The sequence below is a fragment of the Pteronotus mesoamericanus genome, unplaced genomic scaffold, assembly GCF_021234165.1.
Source record: "Pteronotus mesoamericanus isolate MK-2021 breed Mesoamerican mustached bat unplaced genomic scaffold, CSHL_Meso_final contig_121, whole genome shotgun sequence".
NCBI lineage: Eukaryota > Metazoa > Chordata > Mammalia > Chiroptera > Mormoopidae > Pteronotus > Pteronotus mesoamericanus.
Genome location: NW_026555046.1, coordinates 614,220 through 638,057, shown reverse-complemented (window position 1 = coordinate 638,057; position 23,838 = coordinate 614,220). Strand labels below are relative to the sequence as shown.

The following is a 23,838-nucleotide window of genomic DNA, read 5'->3' as shown; positions in this document are numbered from 1 at the left end:
CTTTATAGGTTATTAAAATAGATGTCTTTAAACAACAGCTCCTATATATTGTAATAAAAATTTTGAACTTAATTGTGGAAATTTAACCAAGTAGAAAACAATCAGATAAGTATGTAGAATATATAGAAGCAGAGTTTATACCATTTTTATTCCATTGGAAACTGAGATTTATTTAAATGATAAAGTCAACAGGAACAAGAAGTGATTCGACAGCCCTAGTACCAGGTTTCTCAAGTGTGGGATGGAGTGGTAGGTGAGACCTGGCCTTCACTCAGGAAACTAAGCATAATAGCTTTGAGAAGATCAGTGGCTGCAGTTTCTTGCTCAGCAGGAGCCTTGAGCAGATTCGCAAGTGATCTCCTTCAAACTTAGCTCCCCTTCCTCTGCTAGTAGTCCAGCAGAGGTAATAATGCTACATAAGCTGCTCCAGAAGCTCCATTTCATCTAGGAACTCAAGGGGCTCGGTTCTGCTGTACAATTCCATTATATTCGTGGCTGATGCTGTTTCCTACCCATTCAACAGGAGCCTTTTTTTCCTGAGGTTTCCTTCTCTGCCAGGTCACAGTGTCATCTCTGCTGGCTTTCAGTCTTGACCTGCCCAAACCAGTCATCCATGTTCATCTGTTTGTAGTTATAAAAGTGGCAGTCCCAAAAGTGTTGGCTGTCTACCTGATAAGGTTTACAGACTATTCTGGAGTCCTGTAGACCAGCACACTGTCAGTTATCAAGAGTGTCGCAATTGTGTATTCATGTTACTTTTCTTTAGTTTCCCTTCCAATTAAGGTAAATCTTGAAGATCTGCTCCAGTTATGGCATATCTCTGAATCTGTGTGCCCATTGATTTGAAATGTGTCCTCTGAATGTAATTCTAAAATGGGTTTGATAGGAGAGGCTTGAATTTGATGTTGTGCAGCCTTCCTGTGACTATCATTGGAAAGTCAATTTCAGAATATTTACTTGGGAGAAGATATTGATTCTTTAATATTCAGAAGGTGGTGTCCATCCTTGCCCCAAGGTTTAAAATGTGACAGTGACATTCTATCATCTGTAGAAATGGCTCTGTAAACTGACCAATGCCATGGACTTGGGCAAAATATTCTCTGTTAATTTCTGGGGCCTATCTTTTAGACAGACAGTCTCACAAGATGCTGGATGTGGGGTCATCCTAGTAGCCAATGCTCACTGCAGACCTCTTGCATGTAAAAACATCTTCACAGGTACTCACACCGCTGCCGCCCCCCCCCCTTGTCTGTTTTGATCAAGGAAGAAGGATAGGAGTTGAAAGTGGGCCTCCTCAGGCTCCTGGCTATGGGTGTGCAGGTTCTAGGGGTGCCATGCCCACCTGGGACGTAAAAGTGGGGTGGGTAGCCACTGGGGGAATGTTATAACATTTTAAAAATAAGTATGTTGGAACATACAAGAACTATGTAAGTACTGATATTAGGTTAGAAATTGTGGAGGTTTTATTCTTTTTTTTCCCTCTAAAATTCATCTTACAGTCTTTTATTGGATTACAGAAAAGCAAATGTGATACATTTCCCACTTCTAGGGTCAACACCTGGACTGCTGCATTAAATTTTCTGTGTAGCTTGAGTTTGGGAACAAATACACCATTATAGGTTGACATTGGGTACATAACTTGTAGACAGAAGGAATGATTAGAATCAGGAATGTGCTGATAAACATTTAAACATAAAAGATCTGTAATTTCACCAAACATCTATGGCTTAGATTCATTTCATTTTCCTCTAATATACTGAGCACCTACTATGGCATATGCATCAAGCATCCTAGGTATCGTGATCATCAAATCCCAAAAGTCCAATATGGTAGAGTCACATCTAATGTGAGAGTTTGGTTCTAAAGTCAGATTGTAAGGTAAACATAAGGAGAATCAAAATGTTGGAATGACAACAAGTGTTGCTAAGATGTGAGACAGCAGGAACTATTAGATGCTGCTGGTGGGAGTGTATGTTGGCACAGCCATCTTGAAATCAACCTACTAATCAATGATCTAAAGTTAAGGTGAGCACACCCTACAATCCATCAGTTACATTCCTAGGTATATACCTGTCGAAATTTTTGCAGTGTACCTGGAGACATATATAAGACTTTTTGTAACAACAAGTATCTATCTATTGATAAGAAGATGGATGGTTAAGAGCTCTATAGAGAAATGACAGTGAATAAACCACAACTACTCAGATGAATATGGATGAGTCTCACCAAGAGGAAGGAAAACAGTCACATATACTTCCATGGCATGATTCCACTTACATAACGTTCAAAACCTAGCAAAACTAAACAAGATGTTGTTTAAGGGTTTATTTATATGCAGTAAAACAATAAAGAAAAGCAAGAGAATGACAACCCCAAACTTCAGGATAGTAAATATCCAGGGAGGAGGATATTTATATCTATGAACAAGGCACACAGGAACATCAATACCCTTGCCAGTGCTCTTATCTTTAGAAGACCAGTGAACACAGAGGTGCTTGTTTTATTGTTATTATTGAATTTCTAAACATGTTATAGATAATCATAACAGGAAGATTTGGTTTTCATCTGCCATCCCACCTTGACTCCCATTGAAGGAAGTGGCAAGCGATGGCAATAGTATATATAAATTGGTATAACTTCTTTCTTTTTCCTGTGTTTCTCATCTCATTTTCTCTTCTGTTCTTTATTATCCTTTATCCGCCCTCTCCTCTCTCTCTTTTCCTACCAGTTCGTTAGCTTAAATGCTGAATGATATAGTCCCCATAAAATACACACACACATACACACACACACCCTTTAAAGGATTCCTAGAAAACATCACTATCTGCAGAGCTTTGTGGATCAATATGAAGAATCTTAGCCTAGAAAAAACAAAAAGGCCTAATGGATTTCACATATAACTGAGATCTTCAGAGGACTTTTGATCAAAGATGACCCAACACTGTGTGGTTCATGTAAAATGCACTAAATGTGGATTTAAAAAACAGTGTTCTTACCTGAACCCTGCCATAAACTTACTCTTTGATGCTCAATAGTTCCTTTAGTTGCTGGAAAACTTACATTTCTCATTAGTGTAAGGGTTCCAGGAGTGGGGGTTAGACCTGAGGTTCTCAAAAGTATAGTCCCTGCAGCAGAGGACATCAATGTTACCTGACTGAATTGTGGGTTGAATTGTGTCCCCCAAAATATGTCTAAATCCTCCCAGTGCCTCATAATGTGACCCTATTTGGAATAAGGTCTTCACAGAAGTAATTGGGTTAAAATGAGGTCATTAGGGGTGGTCCTAATTCATGTGACAATAGTTCTTGTAAAAAAGGGAAATTTGGATAAGGACACAGATATGTACAGAGGGAAACAATATAAAGACACAGAGAAAAGATGGGCATCTACAAGCCATGGGCCAACTGAGGCCACCAGGAGCAAGGAAAGAGAACTGGAACAAATTCTGCCTCACAGGCCTCAGGAGAGGCCAACTCTATTGATAAGTTGATCTTGACCTTCCAGTCTCTAGAACTATAAAACAATAAATTTCTGTTGTTTAAGCCCTCTGACTTATGGGTTTTTTCTTACAGCAGTACTAGTAATACACCCAGTGTATTGGCTGTAAAATGTACGCAATTGTTTGATACTCCTTCCACCAAGAGTTGGGGCCCCTCCCCTTAAGTGTGAACCGGATTTGATGACCTGCCTCTGAAGAGTAGAATAAAATAGAAGTCATGGTGTATACCTTTGGGCAGTAGTCACAAAAGGTACTGTGGCTTCCTGTTTGCTTTCTGTTGAAGTGTCCACACTGGGGGAACTCAGATGTGATATCATGGATCAGCCCTATGCAGACGTCTGCCGAGTGATAAACTAAAGCCTCTTGCTAACAGCCCTGGAAGGGGACATACAGGAAGTCTTCAAATGACTACAGCCCCCGTCAACGTCTTGACTGCTACCTCATGAGAGATTCTGAGCCAGAACTGCTGATCTCAGACTCCTGAGCCACTGAAATGTGGGGGAATTTGTTAAACTGCAATAGACAACTACTACACCTGAAAATTTGTTAGAAATGCAAATTCTTGTGTCCCAATCCAGATCTATTATATCTGCAGGCTAGGTACAGCATAAAGTCCTTTACATAATTCAGAATTCTCATTTTGTTTGGTTTAATTTTTTGAGTTTACAATCTGTTAGTTCGTAGTAGGTCAGATTGCATTACACTTAATCCGGTGGCAATGCCCTTTTCCATCCTGATAATCTGACAGATTCCTACATACCTTTTGTGCATGAGTGTGTGGTTAAAAATATATAACATAAAATTTAATATTTTAACTTTTTATAAGTATATAGTTCAGCAGCATTAAATACATTCACAGTTTTGTACAACCATCTCCACCCTCCAGCTCCAGAACTTGCTCATTTCCTTAAACTGAAACTCTGAACACATTAAGCAAGAAGTCTCATTTTCCTTCCCCTGGCCCCTGGTAACCACCTTTCTACTTTCTGTCTCTGTGAATTTGACTATTACAGGAAACTCATAAAAGAGAAATCATCATTATTTGTCCTTTTTGTGCCTAGCTTATTTTACTTAGCATGTTTTCAAGGTTCATCCACACAGTAGTAGCATGTATTAGAATTTCATTGCTTTTTAAAGCTAATTTTTTCATTGTTTCTGCATCATTGTGTGTGTGTGTGTGTGTGTGTATCACATTTTGTTTATCCATCCGTCTAGAGAGAACATGAGTTGTTTCCACATTTAGGCTATTATGAATATTACTGCTATGGACATGGGTATACAAGTATCTTTTCAAGTCTCTGCATTCAATTCTTTTGGCCCTATGCCTACAAGTGACATTGCAGAATTCTTGTTTTTAATGTGACAAGATTTTTAACTTAATCTACACACGCAGGTGCCCATAAAAGATAACTTGAATGGAATTTAAATCTGCAATTTGAAAAGTCTTTAATTATTTAGACTACTCCCAGCTAAATAACAGTATACATGGGGCATGAAAAAGAGTAATGTAAATTTCACTCAAGTTTGAAAATATTTATGAGAAGTAATTTTAGTACATAATTACTATATATCAAGCATCCATAACAGAAAGACTGGATCTGTCTCAGCCTACAAACTAAATCCGTTCTCCCAAGATGCATCTACTTTACCATATTAATTGAATTTTAATAAATAACAAATGGAATAAATATCTTCTTTGTTTTTTCTCCCAGTATGGACCCAATCCATCTACATATGCTCTTTACCTATGAGCTGGGCAAGAGATAGCACTTAGGGAGCTGTCAGCCAGTGCAGTTATTATGCCTCAAGAATCATTTCTCCAGGCTTCATTATCAAAAATAAAACATATTTACATGGAACATAAAGATGGATTGATAACACCATTTGCTGTGCATTGAAAATAACTTTAAACATGCACAGTTCAGGGGCAGTATGCTTGGGGCCACTCTCTTCCTGACCAAGTTTATAATTGCTTTCCATAGATTCTGTCATTTAAAAAAAATTGCATGTAGGCAGTGAAAGTAGTTATTTCAGTAGGGCAGTTGGATTATGAGTGGTCCTGCTTTTTGAAATAATAATGTGTGGAAAATATTCTGTGGCATTATAGCTGTTTCTTTCACTCATGCCCTAAACATGGATTTGGGCTCAATCTAGGACTCCCCTGTGATGGATGCTGAGTGGAAGTAAAGAAGATCTAGAAAAGGGAACTAAATGAACAAAATACAGACAGGATATGGTCAATATGTTACCGAACAAAAGGACCCATGGGGTGGGGGGCAGATGCTATTACCGAAACAACGACACCCTCCTTCCTCAAGGCCCCTTGGTTGTGGGTCCTTTGCTCCCCGCCCTTGGAATTATGGCTCTGAATGGCAGAGTTTGGTGAAAAGGAAAAGGAACTATTTATTCAAAAGTAATAAAGGTTTGATTAATGGCTAAATGTCACCCTTAAACCTCAAAATCCCTTCAAAACAACCACCAGCACACACACCATCCTGCCTTCCTCCCTTTACCCAGTTAGGCCAGTCAGGCCAGTCGGGGTACCGTCCTTCAGAAGAAAAAAAGAACAGCAGTCGGGGGCTCGGCTAGGCAGGCCTCTCGCGGGTCTCAGCACCATCCACTGCGTCGCCGCGCTCTCCAGCTCTTAATCTATAACCATGTGGCACCTTCTCCTGGCCCACTAGCAAGAGTCCTTTCTCCCCTCTTTCTTCCCGCGTGGTCTTCACACTGTTCCCCAGAGTCTGTGTCCCTTTGTCTTTCCTGCGGGCCCCTGTCCCTCTCTCTCTCTCTCTCTCTCTCTCCCCCAGTTACATTCTGTATAAAGTCTTTGAAACCTTTCTGATTAGCTTTGGTGATATGCAAAATAACCCTCTTTGCATATGAGGAATGAAACTATCCTGTTATTGACAAACAAAAATGACTCTCAATGGCCCTGCTCGAGGCTCTCATCCCCCATGGCAGCCTGCCCTGGGGTGGGGAGAATATATTTTTCTTGGACACCCCAATCTCTGGACCCCGTTACAAATACACTTTGGGAGGGCCCTGGCTGTGCCCCGTTACAAATACACTAGGTCTTTCAGGATGAAAAATATATAATGGAAATCAATGTAATCACAAAGAGCATGGATAACATAAATACAGACTTAATAATCAAATTCCATAAAGTAGACCAAATTTAACTTCTGGGGGCATAAAAGAGACTATTTAGGACAGAGAAAATACCACTTTACACAGTAGGCAGGTAACCTAGAAAGTGCTTTGCTCCTAAGAAGTTGATGCAGCCTGAAAATGTAAATAAGTAAAAGAAAAAAAAAAAGATTGTGATATGGACCCAAAAAAAATAAATGTTATAAATGTTTTGAAGTGTAATTTTCATTCTGATTCTTTTGTGGATGGAAGGTAAGAACAACATACCTCTAGTGTCTCTCCAGTGTCTCTATAAGAGAAAGAATATGGATTTAGATGGACCATGGGCTACAATTCTAAGAAATATAAAAGAGAATTACATAAATTCCACATCCTTATACACAAAATATACATATAAAACTAAAAAATTTTAAAAGAATTATATAACATGTGGCATTTACTGAGCACTGTTCTAAGTTTTATTTCATTGAATCATAAGGACCCTATGAGGAAGACACTATTATTAGAAGCTGCATCATGGAGATGTGAAATAACTTACTAAGGTCCCACAGGAAGGAGAGATAGAGCCAGGCAACAAGACTCAGGAGCACACGCACAACGCCCCTACTCTACATTATGTCCAGTCCTACATAGAATTGCTAGTTAGGCAGGGGTATACTAAAAGCCTTCAGTCTTGCCTGTGTCCATGACGTCTGCTCACTGTTACCATTCACTTCAGGAACCCAGGTCACTTGTCCTCTTGCTTTAGCGCCCAATCCCATTTAACTCTGTCTGCTGCTCTTACTCTAAGGACATGAGATTCTATCTGTCTAGCTTACTTTTCAGAGGGCAAAAAACTGTCCTTTGGATATGTTTTTCTTGGCCTACATTGTGCGTGCGTGCGTGTGTGTGTGTGTGTGTGTGCGCGCGCGCGCGCGCGCGCGCGCTCAATTTAAAAATGAATGTGAGAGGGGAACTCAGGGTTAAAGATTTTAGCTGTAGTTATTAGAGTTGATAGGCTTAAGTGACTAATGCATGTGGAAAGCTGTTATTCCATGAGCTGGAATACTGACTCCAGGAGGCTGACAAGCAATTCAACCTTTGTGCCCCAGGGGCTCCATAAGCCCTGGGGATGGTATCCGAGCCATTGTGTTGCAAGAAGGGAAGTCTGTGATGCAGATAAAGAGTCTTTGATCAGCAGATACACACTAGGAAAACTGCTGCTGGACTGCAATTCTTATCTGATTAACCAAATCCCTTGCCTACCCTTTTCTTCTTATTATTAAAAGTTTGGCTGAGATGAAATGTTAAGACAATTTTTAGGCTACATAGTCTGCCATCTTCTCAGAACACTGGCATCTGAATAAAGTCCCCATAAAATTTCAATCCTTGTCTCTACTCATTGGCAGTACGAACACCATCTTTCCAGTTTTATATACTTTAGGTTGTTTACACCTCTGTTTTATCACATCCCCACCACTGTTGGTGTCTTACTTCTGGTTGTTCGCACATTTGTGTTAATCACAGCTTTCTATGGTGTCCACTCTGGGTGCTACACTATGCATTAGGTGAACACTTTCTGATACAAACACGAACCCCCAAATATTCAGATTTTGCCTACTCAAAGATGGTTAGGAAATGCTGGGGCTCTAGAAACCAAGAGATTCTTTGAGAAGGACCAATCAGGGAACTGGATATTTCAGGATTCAGAGACTTGGATAAATCTACTCAACATCTCTGTTGACTTTGGTCCCAGCTGGAAAGAGGAATTTTGATACTTTAGGAATTAAAGAATTTAATCTACACAAAGATTATTTTATCTTTATCACCTAATATTTATTGATACATATCTTACCAAGGCTCTGTGATAGGACACCTAGGTATAAAAATGGTACCTGTCTTTCAGAGTTTATAATCTTATGGAGGGAAAAGATATTTACACAAATATGATTATTCTAGAAAGACTGTGATATAGTCATAAAAGAATTATAAAGTGATTTGGGAGTTTGAAAGGAAAAAAATGACTTCCTGTCAAATGGATCAAGATTTCCTAATGTTTTATAGAACGGCACATCAAAATAAGGAAACCATTTAACTCATTTCTTTACATTATGCAGAACCATTTCTAAACTTGCTCTGAAAGCAATTAACCTACCTCATTTTATAATACCTACAAAGTAGAATTTTTAATCTCAATTTATCAAATCAGACGATTAACAATTATTCTTAAACATCCTGCAATGACTTAAGCATTTGCATACCACCTTTCCTATTTCACTGAAGAAACTTTCCTGGCCCATTTTCCAAGTGTTTTCTAAAATCAAATATCATATCTGAAATCTGAAATTGTGTCCAATTTCAACAAGCATATTACTGCCTAGTGTGTGATTAAACTGTCTTATTTCTTTATGAATAAAATGATTAGATTGTAAACACCTGCATGGGCTTGTTTTAACTTTAGACTCAAAGGAACATTTTATCCTGGGAAATATAGGTTCCTGAAATAAGAATATTGGTTTCCAAATGAAGCTACATTCTTAATGACCTTTGAAATTTAGAAAGATTTATGTTTATATGGTAAATCCATGATTTCTTGTCATTTTATTTTTATATCCAGCACTTAAAAAAAAAAACCTCACCCAAGAATATATGTATTGATTTTGAGGGGGGGGGGGGGGAAGGAAAGGAGAGAAACAATGACCAGTTGCCTTCCATATATGCTTCAACTGGCGATTGAGCCTGTAACCTAGGTATGCGCCATGACCAAGGATGGAACCCACAACCTTTCGGTGCATGGTACGATGTTCTAACCAAATGAGCCACCCAGCCAAGGCTCCAGCACTCTTTCAATGAAGGTTACTTACCTCAGGGTATACACTTGTCAAATATTCATATTCTTTATAACTGTATCTAATCAGAGCAATGTGTTTCTTTATGTCAGAATCAAGGGTTCAGTTTAAGAATTCAATTATTCATGAAATTTATAACTGGGAAGATAAAATTGATAGTATGAGTTAGCATAACTTCCAGATTTTAAAAATACATTTGGCCCATGTTGGAAAGAGAGAACCTAAGGAAAAAAATGGGAATTTAGTTTTCATCTTTTGTTTTTGTTATGTAAGTAATCAGACTTGTAGGTTCATACCTTCCTGTCAGCAGAGCACAAACTTTTGTTAGTAACATTGTATTTGTTTGTGCTCAATTGCAGGTCGTTTTTTTTTAAAACCAGGTATTAACTAATTTACAAAATGATTGAAAGGGATGGTGGGTCAAGCTGTACTGAATTTGGAGGAACAAGTGGATGCCTCATGCTCTGCCCATCTATCCCCACTTAATCCAGTTACAAATTTAAGTCTCACATGAGTGCCTCTGATTGGCAGAAGCTGTATTATGTATGGAACTCTAGCTGCAAGGAAATCTTTAACTTTCCAGCGTTAGGAGTCAGAAGGGAAGTAATTTTTTAATTGTTTTGTTTGCTGTTCTCTTCCTATCAGTTTTCTGAACAGTGCCCATTACCTAGAAGCTGGGCCATATATGTTTATTGAAAGTAAGAATTAGAAGGGATGTTGAGCAAGCTAATCCATGGTTTTTGCAACAGCCACTTAATGGGGATATCACTTTAAATGGAGCTTAAGCATCTAGTAGAAGCTTAGAGGAGATAAATTTAAAGTCCTTTTCTGATCCCATGAGGGCAAGATCCATGTCTGTATTATTCATATTGTATCCCAGCTCAACTGTGCCTGGCACGATACTAGACAATCAATAAACACTTGTTGGTTGCATGAATGATTACATAAAATGTAAGTTTTCTTTTTCTCCTATCTCTACCTTTCTTCCATGGTCAAGATTCATATACTGATTGTTCTACAATTTTTTAATACTACATAGCTATTATATTTAATAATTTTGTCCTTTGATTTCCCTTTCAGAAGTTGAGAATGTGTACAAATGGGGATGTGTATGTTTGCTTGAACATTCTCTCTATACTGACAGCTAAATTTATTTTGATGCTTAGTTAACTCTTTGTAAAGCTGGTCATTACACATAATGGCATAGTTGTCTAATGGGTCCATTTCTATTTTTATTGCACGGAAAGTACCATTGAAGAGTTTTATTCCTGCAGAAAATGATTTCCTTCTAAACTATACAAAATAGCATGTTAGCTTTTAAAGCAAGGCAAATGCAAAATTATTAATCAGAAAATAATGAATATCATATCAGTTTTCCAAACAGCATGTTCTTGATGTGTCTTTATTTCTGTGATTTGGGGTGAAGGATAATAAGGAGAACTAATAGTGTTTAGCAAATGCCTCCTTCTCTTCTTTCTGTATTCATAATAGCGTTTTTTCTACTTATTTTTTATTCCTTATTTTTTAAATTCCGGTTTTTCCTTTCCTAAAGTAAAACATTGATGTTTCATTTTCTGTACAGAATTTGGGAAACCTCAATTTCATTTTATGTGCAGACCCAACACCTGCATGTTTCTATAAATGAATTATTGTAATTATTTACCTGAAATACCCAAATTTCAGCACCTTTAGGAATTAAAGTTAATTTATTGCACATTATATACAACTCCATGTTTTATTTTACAAATTTGCACTATGTAAGGCTTTTTTCTTCAAAATTAAGCTTAGAACTATATCTAGAACAAAATGTGTATCTTATATTTATTCAATAATTTATGTTTTTCAAAGTGTATTTACGTGTTTTACCTCATTTGATTCTCATGACAACCTAATTAGATTTTAACCATACTAGAAACTGTGTCAAGTTTGGATACACTGGCTTGCATTTTTAAATGCTAAAAGCACATATTAACAATGAAACAATGTTATTTTATCTTTAGAAGTATAAAATCTATTAATACCATAAAAATAAAATACTTCAAGGGAAAAATAAAACAGATTGGTTTTGAAAACAGAAAAACCTCTTAAATTTCTTAGATGTTTTTAGTTCCTTCATACATACGTATGACACACACATACATGCCATAAATAAAGTTACCCTGAATAACATGAAATAAAGATCCCTTAATGATTTTTGAAATAGTCTCAGTACCACAAACACATATTTGCCCTAAATATTTATATACAGGTTTCATGAAGTTTTCCTTTGACCAGTGGGTCAAGTTTATTCTCTAAATTCCAAGAGAGATTTCTGGTCAAGAGGGAGGCATAGGTAAACACACTTCACATCTTTGCACAACTATAGCAAAAATTACAACCAGACTACAAAACAAATATCACCCAGAATTGTTAGAAAATTGAGCTATATGAAAGTCTGAAAACCAGCGACTTCAAGAAGCCATATTCATCCAGATGGATATGAGGGGCTGAGATGTGGAGATGAGCAGAGAAGTGTGGAGAGGTGGAGAGGTGCAGACAGGTGCACAGACACAGAATAGGCGGTTCCACATCCATGTGTGGTGTAAAAATTGGGAGGGATATCAGCCCCAGCCTAGACCACCGAGTCCAGGGTTCCAGCACCAGGAAGATAAATCCCCATAAATTCTGGCTGTGAAAACCAGTGGGGGTTGTGGCAGCCGAAAAAACTGCAGGAGGAGACCTCTCCTAAAGGGTCCACAACAGACTTAGGACTGACACAGACCCAACCCTCTGGGACTCAGAACCAGAGCAACAACTGGAAGGGCACCAGTGGTATGTGGGAAGAAAGTGAAGTGACTGGCAACAGGGCAAGTGCTGGGAGACAGGTACCTCCTGGGCAAAATCCCAGAGGCCAGGAAGTGGCATTGTCCCTCCTCTGAGCCCTCCTCCACACAGAGCTACTGAGCAGTGACACGGGTTGTCCCACCCAGATGATACCTAAGGCTCCACCCCATACAACTCACAGGTGTGCTTTTCTACAATTAACCATGATACTAAGACAGGGAGTCAAAGCTGCTCTACCAAATATACAGAAAGAAATACAGGAAGGCTGCCAAAATGAGGAGACAAAGAAATATGGCCCAAATAAAAAAACAGAACAAAACTTCAGAAAAAGAGCTAAATGAAATGGAGATAAGCAACCTATCAGATGAAGAGTTCAAGACACTGGTTATCAGGATGCTCAAGGAGCTCATTGGGTACTTCAACAGCATAAAAAGACCCAGGAGGAAATAAAGTTTAAGTTAAATAAAGAAAAATATACAGGGAACCAACAGTGGAGGGGATGAAGTTAAGAATCAAATCAATGATTTGAAACGCAAGGAAGAAAAAAACATTCAATCAGAACAGCAAGAAGAAAAAAAGAATTCAGAAAAATGAGGATAGGCTAAGTGGCCTCTGGGACATCTTAAACACACCAACATCTGAATCATAGGGGTGTCAGAAGGATAAGAGGAAGAGCAAGAAATTGAAAACTTATTTGAGAAAACAATGAAAGAAAACATTCCCAATTTGGTGAAGAAAATAGACATACAAGTCCAGAAAGCACAGAGTCCCAAACAAGATGGACCCAAAGAGGACAACACCAAGACACATCACAATTCAATTAAATGCCCAAAGTTACAGAAAAAGAGTCTTAAAGGCACCAAGAGAAAAGCAGATGATTACCTACAAAGGAGTTCCCATAAGACTGTCAACTGATTTCTCAAAAAGGAACTTTGCAGGCTAGAAGGAGCTAGCAAGAAGTATTTGAAGTGATGAAAAGCAAGGACCAACAACCTGGATCACTCTATCCAGCAAAGCTGTCATTTAGAATTGAAGGGCAGATAAAGTGCTTCTCAGACAAGGTAAGGCTAAAGGAGTTCATCATCACCAAGCCATTATTATAAAAATTGCTAAAGGGAATTATATAAGGAAAAGAAGATCAAGTCTATGGACATTAAAATGGCAATAAATTCACAACTTTTAGTAATTGAATCTAATAACAAACTATGCAAACAAGGAGAGCAGGTATGGAATCATAGATATGGAGATCATTTGGAAGGTTGTCAGTTGGGAGAGGGAAGGGGGAGAATGGTAGGGAGAGGTTCAGGGATTAAGAAGCAAAAATTGGTAGATACAAAATAGACAGGGGGATGTCAAGAGCAGTGTAGGAAATGAAGTAGCCAAAGAACTTATATGCATAACTCATGGACATGAACTAAGGGAGAGAGGGTTGATGGAGGCAGTGGGGGGTACCAGGTGGAGGAGACCAAAAGGGGAAAAATTCAGACAACTGTAAAAGTAAAATCAATAAAATAGATTAAAAAAAGAAATTCCATGTAAGAGTGACTAAAAATAAGGATTTACCAAAAAAATTGGCTAAGATATCCCTTCCATCAAATTCTTGCTATTTCTTGCAAATTCTTCATTGATTTTATACTCTCCACATAAACCTTTTCTTTTGTAACTTTATGGTGATGTCTATTTTTCTTTTTTGATTTTTTGTGAGTTTATTTGAGCCAAATTGGCAATTGCCAGAAGCAAAATCTCAACGGCGGAGAAAATGCTCCAGAGAATGGCATTTCTGTAGCTTACCAATTAGAATAAAAGGAGGAGAGAGACATAAGAAGGGTGGGTTACGTGGAATCTGTTAGTGGTAGATTAAGGAATTGGGAGAAAACAAAGTGGGGGTGGGGGCTCTCAGATTGGATAAAAAATAAAATGGAGAGACATATTTTTAATTTGTGTGTACAGTATTGTTAATAACATTTACAGCATACAGAGATGGTGTGTGGGAAACAAGATAACAATGAAGTCTTTTGTGGTTACATCCTCTGATGCTGTGGTTGTGCACTGAGGGTCTGGAAAAAGATACTACTCTGATATTACAAACGTATGTTGTCTTATGCAAAAAGAGAGCAGACAGGCTTACTTAAGGTAAAAATTGACCTTTCTCAAGAAAGCTACAAGCCTAGGACTTGACTACCCACTGTGACTTCCTTTTAGTTAGGAACCTTTTTTATTTTTTAAAGATTTTCTTTATTAATTTTGAGATGGGGAGGGAGGAAGAGAAGGAGAGAAACATCAATGTGTGGTTGCCTCTTGAGCACCCCCTACTGGGAGCCTACTCCACAACCCAGGCATGTGCCCTGACTGGGAATCAGATGGGTGACCCTTTGGTTTGCAGGCCGACGTGCTCAATGCAGTGAGTCACACCAGCCAGGGCTAGTTAGGAATTTTTATGTTGAGACCATCCTACATAGGCCTTCCTTGACTTTGTCAGGTTTAGTATGTGGCCCCTTTTTCATCTGCAGTATGGTTACAATTTGTGTTCTGTTTTCCCATAGGTTCTTTGTTCTCCTCTCACCCTCTTTTTTACCCTCTTCTGGATTAACCAGAAATATTTATGATTCAGTTTAAGGTATTCATGATTCCTTCTCATTGCTAGCTTATTAGACATACTTCTTTGCTTACTTTTTTAAGGTGTTGCTTTAGGGTTTACAGTACACATCTTTAATTCATCACAGTCTACCCTTAAGTAAAAATGTACCATTTTTTGTATAATATAAAATATCTTAGAGCCCTGGCTGGTGTGGCTCAGTTGGTTGAAGCATCATCCTGTACACTGAACGACTGCAGATTTCATTCCCCATCAGGGCACATACTGAGCTTGTGGGTTCAGTCTCTGATTGGGGTGCATTCAAAAGGCAACCAATAGATGTTTCTCTCTCACAGCAATGTCCCCCCGCCACACCCACTCTTTCTCCTTCCTCCCTCTCTAAAAACAATGAAAAACAATGTCTTCAGGTGAGGTTAAAAAAAAGACCTTACAAAAGTATACAATACTTCCATTTTCCCTCTCTTCAACATTGTGCTATTGTTGCCACACATCTTCTACCTAGGTTATAAATGTACAATATACTGTTATTATTGCTTTGATCAGTTATTTTTCAAAATATTTTTAAATAAAAATATGTTTACCAACATATTTACCATTTCCACTGTCTCCATATCTTTGAGTAGATCTGGATTTCTGTCTAGTAAAATTCTTTCTATTTTTAAACGCAGGTTGATTTTATTTATTTTTTAAATGTCAAATCCATTATAAAATATTAAAAAATTTAAATCCACTGTAAAGTCTCAGCAATTAAAACACCATGACACCAACACAGAAATAATCAAATAGATCAATGAAATAAAATGAACATTCTAGAAACAAATGTAAATATCTGTCTAACAATGTAATATATGATTAAGTTGATATTTCAGATCAATGGTGAAAAAAAGGCTTATTCAACAAATAAAGTGCATGGACCACTATTACTTGCAATAAAACAAATATAAAGCTCTATTCCTCACATTATACAAAATATATTCGGGTGAGTTAAAAATCAATATACAGAATCTAAGGAGTTTTAGGAGAAAATACACAAAAATGTTTTTCTTACCCTGAAGTAAAATATTCAAACCCAGAAGCTATAAAGTAAAATATTGACTATATGAATATATTAAACATTTAAGACTATATATTAACATACATATAAAAAAATTAAAAACAAGTAATAGAATAGAAAAGTATTTGCAACACATCTAAAAAAGGGTTAATAGTTTTTTTGGGGTTTTTTTAGGGAGAAAATTTATACAAACATTTAATCAAAAAAATGGATAAAGAATACCAAAAAGTCATTCAAAGCTTTTTAAATGTAATAGAAATAGGCAAGAAATATACAAAAACAGGTTTAGTTTCAACCAATAATAAAGTAGCAACTAAAATAGCATATCATTGTCACAGATAAATAAGTATTAAAAATATTGATAATATCAAGTATTGGTGACTGTGAAAGGAACTGGGTATTCATAGAAACTTTTTCTTCATACTCTTAAAGCAGTCCCTTCAGCATATTTTGCAGAGAGTGCTGGTTTGGTGGAGGTGTATTCTTTTAGCCTTCTTTTGTCTGGGAAACTCCTTATTTTGCCTTCTGTTTTAATTGAGAGCATTGCTGGGTAAAGCAGTCTTGGTTGCAGCCCTTTGCTTTTCACGACTTGGAATATTTCTTGCCATTCACTTCTGGTTTGCAGTGTTTCTGTTGAGAAGTCAAGTGCTAGCCGTATCAGGGATTCCTTATATTTTACTATCTCTTTCTCTCTTGCTGCATTTAGGATTTTCTGTTTGCCTTTGATATTTGTCATTTTAATTATGATGTGTCTTGGAGTGGGCCTCATTGGATTCCTCTTGAATGGGACCCTCTGTGCTTCCTGGACTTGTATGACTTTTTCTCTCCTCCAATTGGGAAAGTTTTCCATCATTACTTTTTCAAACAAATTCTCTATCCCTTGCTCCTCTTCTCCTTCTGATATCCCTATTATATGGATATTATTACATTTCGGGTTGTCCTGCATTTCCCTAAAAACTTCTTCATTTTTTTTGAGTCTTTTTTCATTCTCTTGCTCTTTCTGGGAGAATTTTTTTCTACCTCATCCTCCAGCTCACAGAGTCAGTCCTCAGCTTCATCTAGCCTGTTTTTGATTCCTTCTACTGTGTTCTTCAATTCAGAAATTGTATTCTTCATTTCCTCTTGTCTCTTATTGATAGTTTCTATGTCCTTTTTCATGCCGATATAGTTTGTAGTAAGTTCCTTGCAGTGTCCCTGTAGTTTTTGGTAATTCTCTCTGAGCTCACTGAGCTCATTGAGCTTCCCTAGAACTACTGTTTTGAACTCAGTATCTGATAGTCTACTTGCCTCTATTTCATTTAGTTCTCTTGCAAGGGATTCTTCCTTTCCCTTCGGTTGGGGATGTTTCTTTGTCTTCTCATTATTTGCGAGATTCTTCCTTTTTGCTTCTGCTTCTTAAATTAATCTGTCTCGACCTCGTGACTTTGTGGTGTGAACTTCTATGGTAGAAGATCTGTGAGATTCATTGGTGCAGTCTCCTTGATCTCCTGAACTTGCTGCTCTATGGATGCCTTTTATGCCATTTAGGTTGGTTCTCTGGAAATAATTCAGTTTTGATTGTTGTCTGGTCATCCTTTGGTGGGTCTTTCCCTCCAGCTGGCTGACTGAGGATCACTCTTCCCATCACATCTGGTGTGTTTTTGTGCAGGTGCTGCCAGAACAAAACCACAAAGCCCAGGAAACAATCCCACATCTGCAAAAATAACTGCCCCCTGCAATCCCACTATCAACAGCAAATGTACCTGTATTAATAAGGCTGTAAAGAGATTAAGGTCATTATAAGAAAGGAGAAAAATAAATTTTAGTATAAAATCTAATGACTTAATATGCACAAACTTGATGGACCTGAAATAAATGTTGAAAAGGTATGCAATAAAGAAAATATCACCAATTATGAAGAAGGCCACAGTGGATTTTGTCTCGGTAGCTTCCAGTATTATTATCACTGTTTTTTCTTTCTAGATCTGCCTCTTATGATGTCAGGTTTTGACCCCATGTGAACTTTGGCAGTCTGTCTGGGGCTTTCAGGAATCTTCTGTCTGTGGCTGTCTTGTTCAATTGTTAATCTAGTCACTCTGCACTCAACAGTCAGGCTTAGACACTATAGGGCAAGAGTCCCTCTTGGGGCTGGGGCTATTGTTTCCTCTTAGGTTACTGCCACTCAGAGGAGTAGTCTGCTTGAGCAAGACACCTGCTGCAGTATGGGGGGATGCCTCAGCACTGGGATCCCACCTGCTACTCTCTCAATTCTCTCCCCCAAAACCTCTGTCCCCAGTCTTTCCTTGGGCTTTTTGAGCCCACCCTGCCCTACCTTTGCTGGATCCCAGGGTACATGGCTGCGAATGATAATTTATGCATTGGCCCTTTAAACAGCTCTTTGATTCTCTAGCTGCTGGCTCTGGTGGAGAGCAATCCTGCCTCTTTTTGCAGTTGGCTATTAGCTGTGTACTTTTTGGGCTCTGGTGCTGTAAGCTGGGGATCCCCACTTATGGTTTAGACCCCACTGTTCTTAGGGGGATCCAACTAGCTGTTTAAATCCCAGCCAGCCTTCTCAAGTCTCTGCTGCACTCCTTTCCAGTTAGGTTGTGCTAAAGCTGATTCTTCTCTCTGTCCGAGGTTATAAGGCTCCTCTCTCGCTATTGTTCAGTTGTTTGTTCTGGGTGATTTCTCCACAATTTAGTTGTAATTCCGGATTGGGCCTTGGAGGAGGTCAGTGTGACTTCTATTCACTCCTCTGCCTTTTGTCCCTGTCCCCATTTTATTATTTTACAAAATTACGTTTTTATACATTATATTGAAAAACATAGACTAAAAATGTTTATGCATTAGTCTTTTAAATTATGTAGTAAACAAAAATGTGGAATTAGAAACCAAAGTTAAGAAAACACTAGCTTTTGGACTAATAATTTTTGAGGTAATAGTCTGTTAAGTCATGCAGAAAACAAAAAGTAGAATAACAAACTGCAATTACAATAGCACTAGCTTTTGTAATTGCCCATGTATTTAACTTCACTGAGCTCTTTATTTTTTCCTATGGCTTTAAGTTATTGTCTAGTGTCCTTCATTTCAACCTGTAGGACCCCTTTTAGCATTTCTTGTGGGACATTTCTAACAGGACAAACTTCCTCAGCTTTTGTTTATTAGAAATGTCTTAATTTTTCCCTTACTTTTGAAGGAGAATCTTGCCAAGTATAGGATTCTTGATGGACATTTTCTTTTCCTTTAAGCATTTTGAATATATCAGCCCACTCCCTTTTGGCTTCAAAGTTTCTGATGAGAAATCTGCTGATTATTTTATTGAGTATCATTGTGAAGAGTCACTTCTCTCTTGCTGCTTTCAAAATTCTCTCCTTGTATTAACTATAATGTGTCTAGGTGTGAATTTCTTCGAGTTCATCTTGCTTAGAGTTCTTTGAACCTGTTAGATGTTTACAGTCATGTCTTTTATCAAGTTTGGGGGGGTTTTGGCATTATTTCCTCAAATTATCTCTCTGTCTCTTTCTCCTCTGTTCTTCTGGCACTCCCACATGCATATGTTGATCTCCTTTATGGTGTTTCTCTAGTCCCTTAGACTGTTCATGTTTCTTCAATGCTTTTTCTTTCCTTAGACTTAATATTTTCAATAGCCCCATCTTTAAGTTTACTGATTCTTTCTTCTTCCTGCTCAAAACTGCCTTTAAATTTCTCTAGTGAAATTTTTATTTTTGTTATTGTACTTTACAGTTCCAGGATTATTCTCCTTTTTCTTTGGTTTTTCTATCTCTTCTTTGTTATTTTCATTTTGCTTGTACATAATCTTCTTGATTCTCTTCACATCCTTCTTCAATTCCTTGAGCATCTTTAAAACAAGTGTTTTAAGCTATTTGTTTAGGAATTCCTCCAAGTGGTCTTTCTCAGGGATAGCTTTGTTGGGTTTATCTATTTATTTTTCTGCTTTGAATGGGCCATAGTTTTCTGTTTCATTGCATTCCTTGCAAAGCTTTTTGTTGAAAACTGGACATTTGAAGCTAATAATGGTAACTCTGGGAATCAGATTCTTCATCTTCCCTAGATTTGCTGATTTTTGTGTTTATTGTTTTTTATTTTTAGATTGTTATACACTGTCCTTGTGTTGGGGACATAATCAGTCTAAGGTGTAAACTTAAAGTCATTTCAGGTCTTTTCTGAACCTGTGCCTTTCCCTGGGCATACATGATGACTTCCTAAATTCCTCCATATATGTGTTTGATTTTGAATGTCCTAGAACTTAAATGCCTGGCTTTTAAAAGAGAAAGAAAAAGAGACTGAGAGGGAAATAAAAACAAAATAAGTTTTAAAAAGACATTGGCCCTTTAAAACCCCTGAAAGACATTTCAGCCTGAAGAGCAGAGGCTTGTAATGGTGGAGGGAGCAAAACAATGATTCTGTGTCATACTTTGTGTCTATAACTTTGTGATCAGAAGTAGCAATCAGAGATTTGAGCACAGATCCCTGATATTTGGAAGCAGGGACTGTATTACCCACCCTGGCTCCCTCAAGCTGAGTGCAAGCTGCTCCTGAAATATGTGCACAGCTGCCTGTCATGGGGCCAGGGATAAAAGATGGATAGTTGCTACCATGAAATTGATGAAAATTATGTGCAATTTCAGTCTTTCCCTGGAAGTTGCTAGCCTTCAGTTGATTCCAGAGTTAAGAAAATTGTTGCATCAGACAAATTCTGCCAGAGCAATTGTGTCTAGGTGGGGAGATAGATTCCTCCTTCTTCCTATTCTGCCACGTTTCAAGAATCCCCTTTTTCTTATAAGATAAAAGGGAACTTATTATTTCTTGAAATAATCCTCTTTATTTTGTATTTTAAAACAATAAAAAAAATCCCTGTAGATTTCAGCAAATCTCTTAATAGCTTGTCCCTGCACCTGTTAAACATTTTAAATAAATGCTAAATAATATATTAATGGAAAAAAGACTAATGTTTTTGCCAAAAGCAAGATATTTTCCCATTAACATGTTAGTATATCAAGGAACAGAATGTTTTGTTTACAAACAAAAACTATTTTAAGAAAGGTAGTCCCAACCTTTTGGGAGTATCATCAATATTGGGTTTGTAGTCTATGTCAAAGGTTTTTAACACTGGATTCATGTTGAAAAAACACTGATGTCTGGTTCCAGGTGCAGAAGTTCTGACTGAATGGTCACGGGTATTGAATGAACTGGGCTTTGGGATTTCTAAACACTCCCCAGGTGATTCTAATGATCATGGGGATCTCTGTTGTATGCTTTTTTTATCTCATGACAATGAAATGCTATAAAAATATGACTGCCTAGACATTTCATACTCTTCTAGGACAGAGTTCATGATTTCTGAGTGAGCATTTATCCTTACTTTACAATTCCAGATACATTGTCTAACATTCCTACATATATTGGACACTGTTGGGGCTTCACCAGATTCAGCTGGGTCACTTTTATTCTTATGCTTCCCTACCTTGGTTTCTGTATTCTTTTGCTTCTATACCATACCTGTGTCTTTTTTAGGAGGTCCACTCAAGGGTCTGAGGCCACTGTGGGCACAGTTCAGAAAGCAGGCAATTCCTAGGAGTTCAGGTCTCCTCATAGAAGCCCTTAGCCAATGGCTGACTAATACGGCCAATGAAAACCCAGCTCTCTTGCCTCCAGTTGGTATAAACTGAGGCAAAACTAAATAATCTAGTTCCCCTGCCAGATTAGGCTAGTTCTTCTCTCCAATTAACCTTTCCTGAAATCATAACCTTGTTTGCCTTTCCCCCTTCCTTGTTTTGTTTCCTCCTGTCCCTTATTGATTTCTCCTACAAGCGCTTCTGAATAAATCATTTGCATATCTATCTTTGTCTTGGGATCTACTTCTGGGGAACCCAAATTGGTCCATGGCTCCATGGTGAACCCACTGAGTAAGTAACCCTAGAACTTAGCTAGTTAAAGGAGAAAAGAGAAAATAATAACTAAACTTTAACTGGAAACAAACAAACAAACCAACTTATTCAGAAGTCAATAAAAAGGACTTTGTATTTTTACAAAGTTAAAAATTTTTGAAAGTTAAAAGGTTTCTTCTTTGTGTTTTAAAAATACTGCATGGGGGTATCATACCATGGCTATTGATGTTTCCATCTATTAGAGAACAACACCAACATCAAAATATTTTCATTTACTTGATTATCAGTATCATATTTGCAGAGATAAGTACACATACTCTGCCAGCATGACTTAACCAGGAAGACTTTTCCAAACTATACACACTAATTAATTCATTTGATTACTGGCACGGACTTTGACAAAGAAGGCACTTATTAAGAAGAGCTCCTGGTGGCTAACTAGACTCAAATTTTTTTTTTTTTAAAAAGAGCCTAATGGCCATTTCTATGTTCATGCAAATTGTACTTAAGGAAGAAGTCTACACTGAACTACCTGCCTCCACACTGAACTGCTTGTCTGCACTGTTTCTTCCATATGAGCCATGCTTTATAAAAACATTCCTGGAAGACTGATGCTTTCTCCATCCAGAGTTGTGCAGCTGTATCCCCATCAACATCTTCACTGACCAATCACAGCAGCTCATTTCCAACCAATCAGGACAGTACCTTTTAGACCAGTAAACTTGCAAGGATTTGGAGTTCTTATTTGAATGAAGATGGACCTATCAGGGACCTGGGGTGGGGATTTCTGTCTGTGTAAACCAGCTCTACTCTACCTTCAGGAGGCTTTCCCATGAAGAATACCTTTCCCGGGGTTGGAACACTGAAGATGTCTCATGGAAGCAGGTCGCTGCTGGAGCAGAAAGGCAAACTGGCACAGAATGAGGCAGAGCATAGCAGAGCTACCTCCCTGAAGAGGGACCTGGCCCCAGGCCTGCCTCACAACTGCACTGTGTCACAATTGAGTTCCACAGATGTACTGTATCGCAACTGAGTTGTCATGCATTGAATAAAATTCCTTTCTTTACTGCACCAAATTGGGGATTCCTGTTGGCATTGAATTGGCACCAACAACTATCACTTGACACTGGCACAAAACAAATTATGACAGCCCATTCAGGAACATGGTGACATGTAAAGTCAGAGGAGACAGGGGTTTTCCTCCATTCTCACAAAGAAAATGTTGGGTTACTTTTACATAGGTCATGGTAGCTCAAGAATCATTCTTGGGCTACTTGCAGATGGAAAGACATAGTGGGTTCAATCTAAATTCTGATACACTAGGATCCAGAAAGCACTACTATGAGTTGCACGTTTTCACTCTCAAGACTGACTGCAACCCAAGCAAAGATGCAAATGCTGGATTAAGGTTAAACTGACCTTTTCTTAAGAAGGTTAAAAGTGAAGCTTTTCTTAAGAAGTTGTCTCTCTAGTACAGAATTGAGGCTAATAGTAGCATGAAGGCAGTTTTTTTCTGAACACAGAGATTATGGACTGAATAAGAGGCTTCATTTTCCAGAACTGTCAGTTTGATGCCTTTCTCAACAATTAGATTTACTAAAGAATTTTATAGAGAAAAAAAGAGAGGAATTAAGCAAAATGTCCAGATGTCATCTGTTAAACATGTTTTATTGAGACAATAAACAAATAACATCAAGTGCTAAAATTTTAATTAAAATATGATTTACAATGTTGCTATACACCACTAGAAGCATTCTTATTGATGGCAAATAAGATTTCACTGCTTGTATCCTTAGGACACTAGAACGTTCCATTTGACTTTGTGGCCTTCCCTGCCAGTAGTGTGCTCTTATAATGTCTTTTCCATGCCCATGAGCATGAAAATTTTCAGCACTTTAAAACACAATGGCAATATCAGGCATTGCATTTCATTGCTGGCTATATCACTAAATAGACGTTTATTATGTTTCGTTGCCTTCTGCTCAGAAAAATCTAAGTATTGC

At 37.8% G+C, this 23,838-nt stretch overlaps 1 pseudogene; it reads right to left on the bottom strand.

Moving 5' to 3' along the window:
• Window positions 1-324: 324 nt before the first annotated feature.
• LOC129080322 (leucine carboxyl methyltransferase 1-like) lies at window positions 325-18,281 on the bottom strand (annotated as a pseudogene).
• Window positions 18,282-23,838: the final 5,557 nt, after the last annotated feature.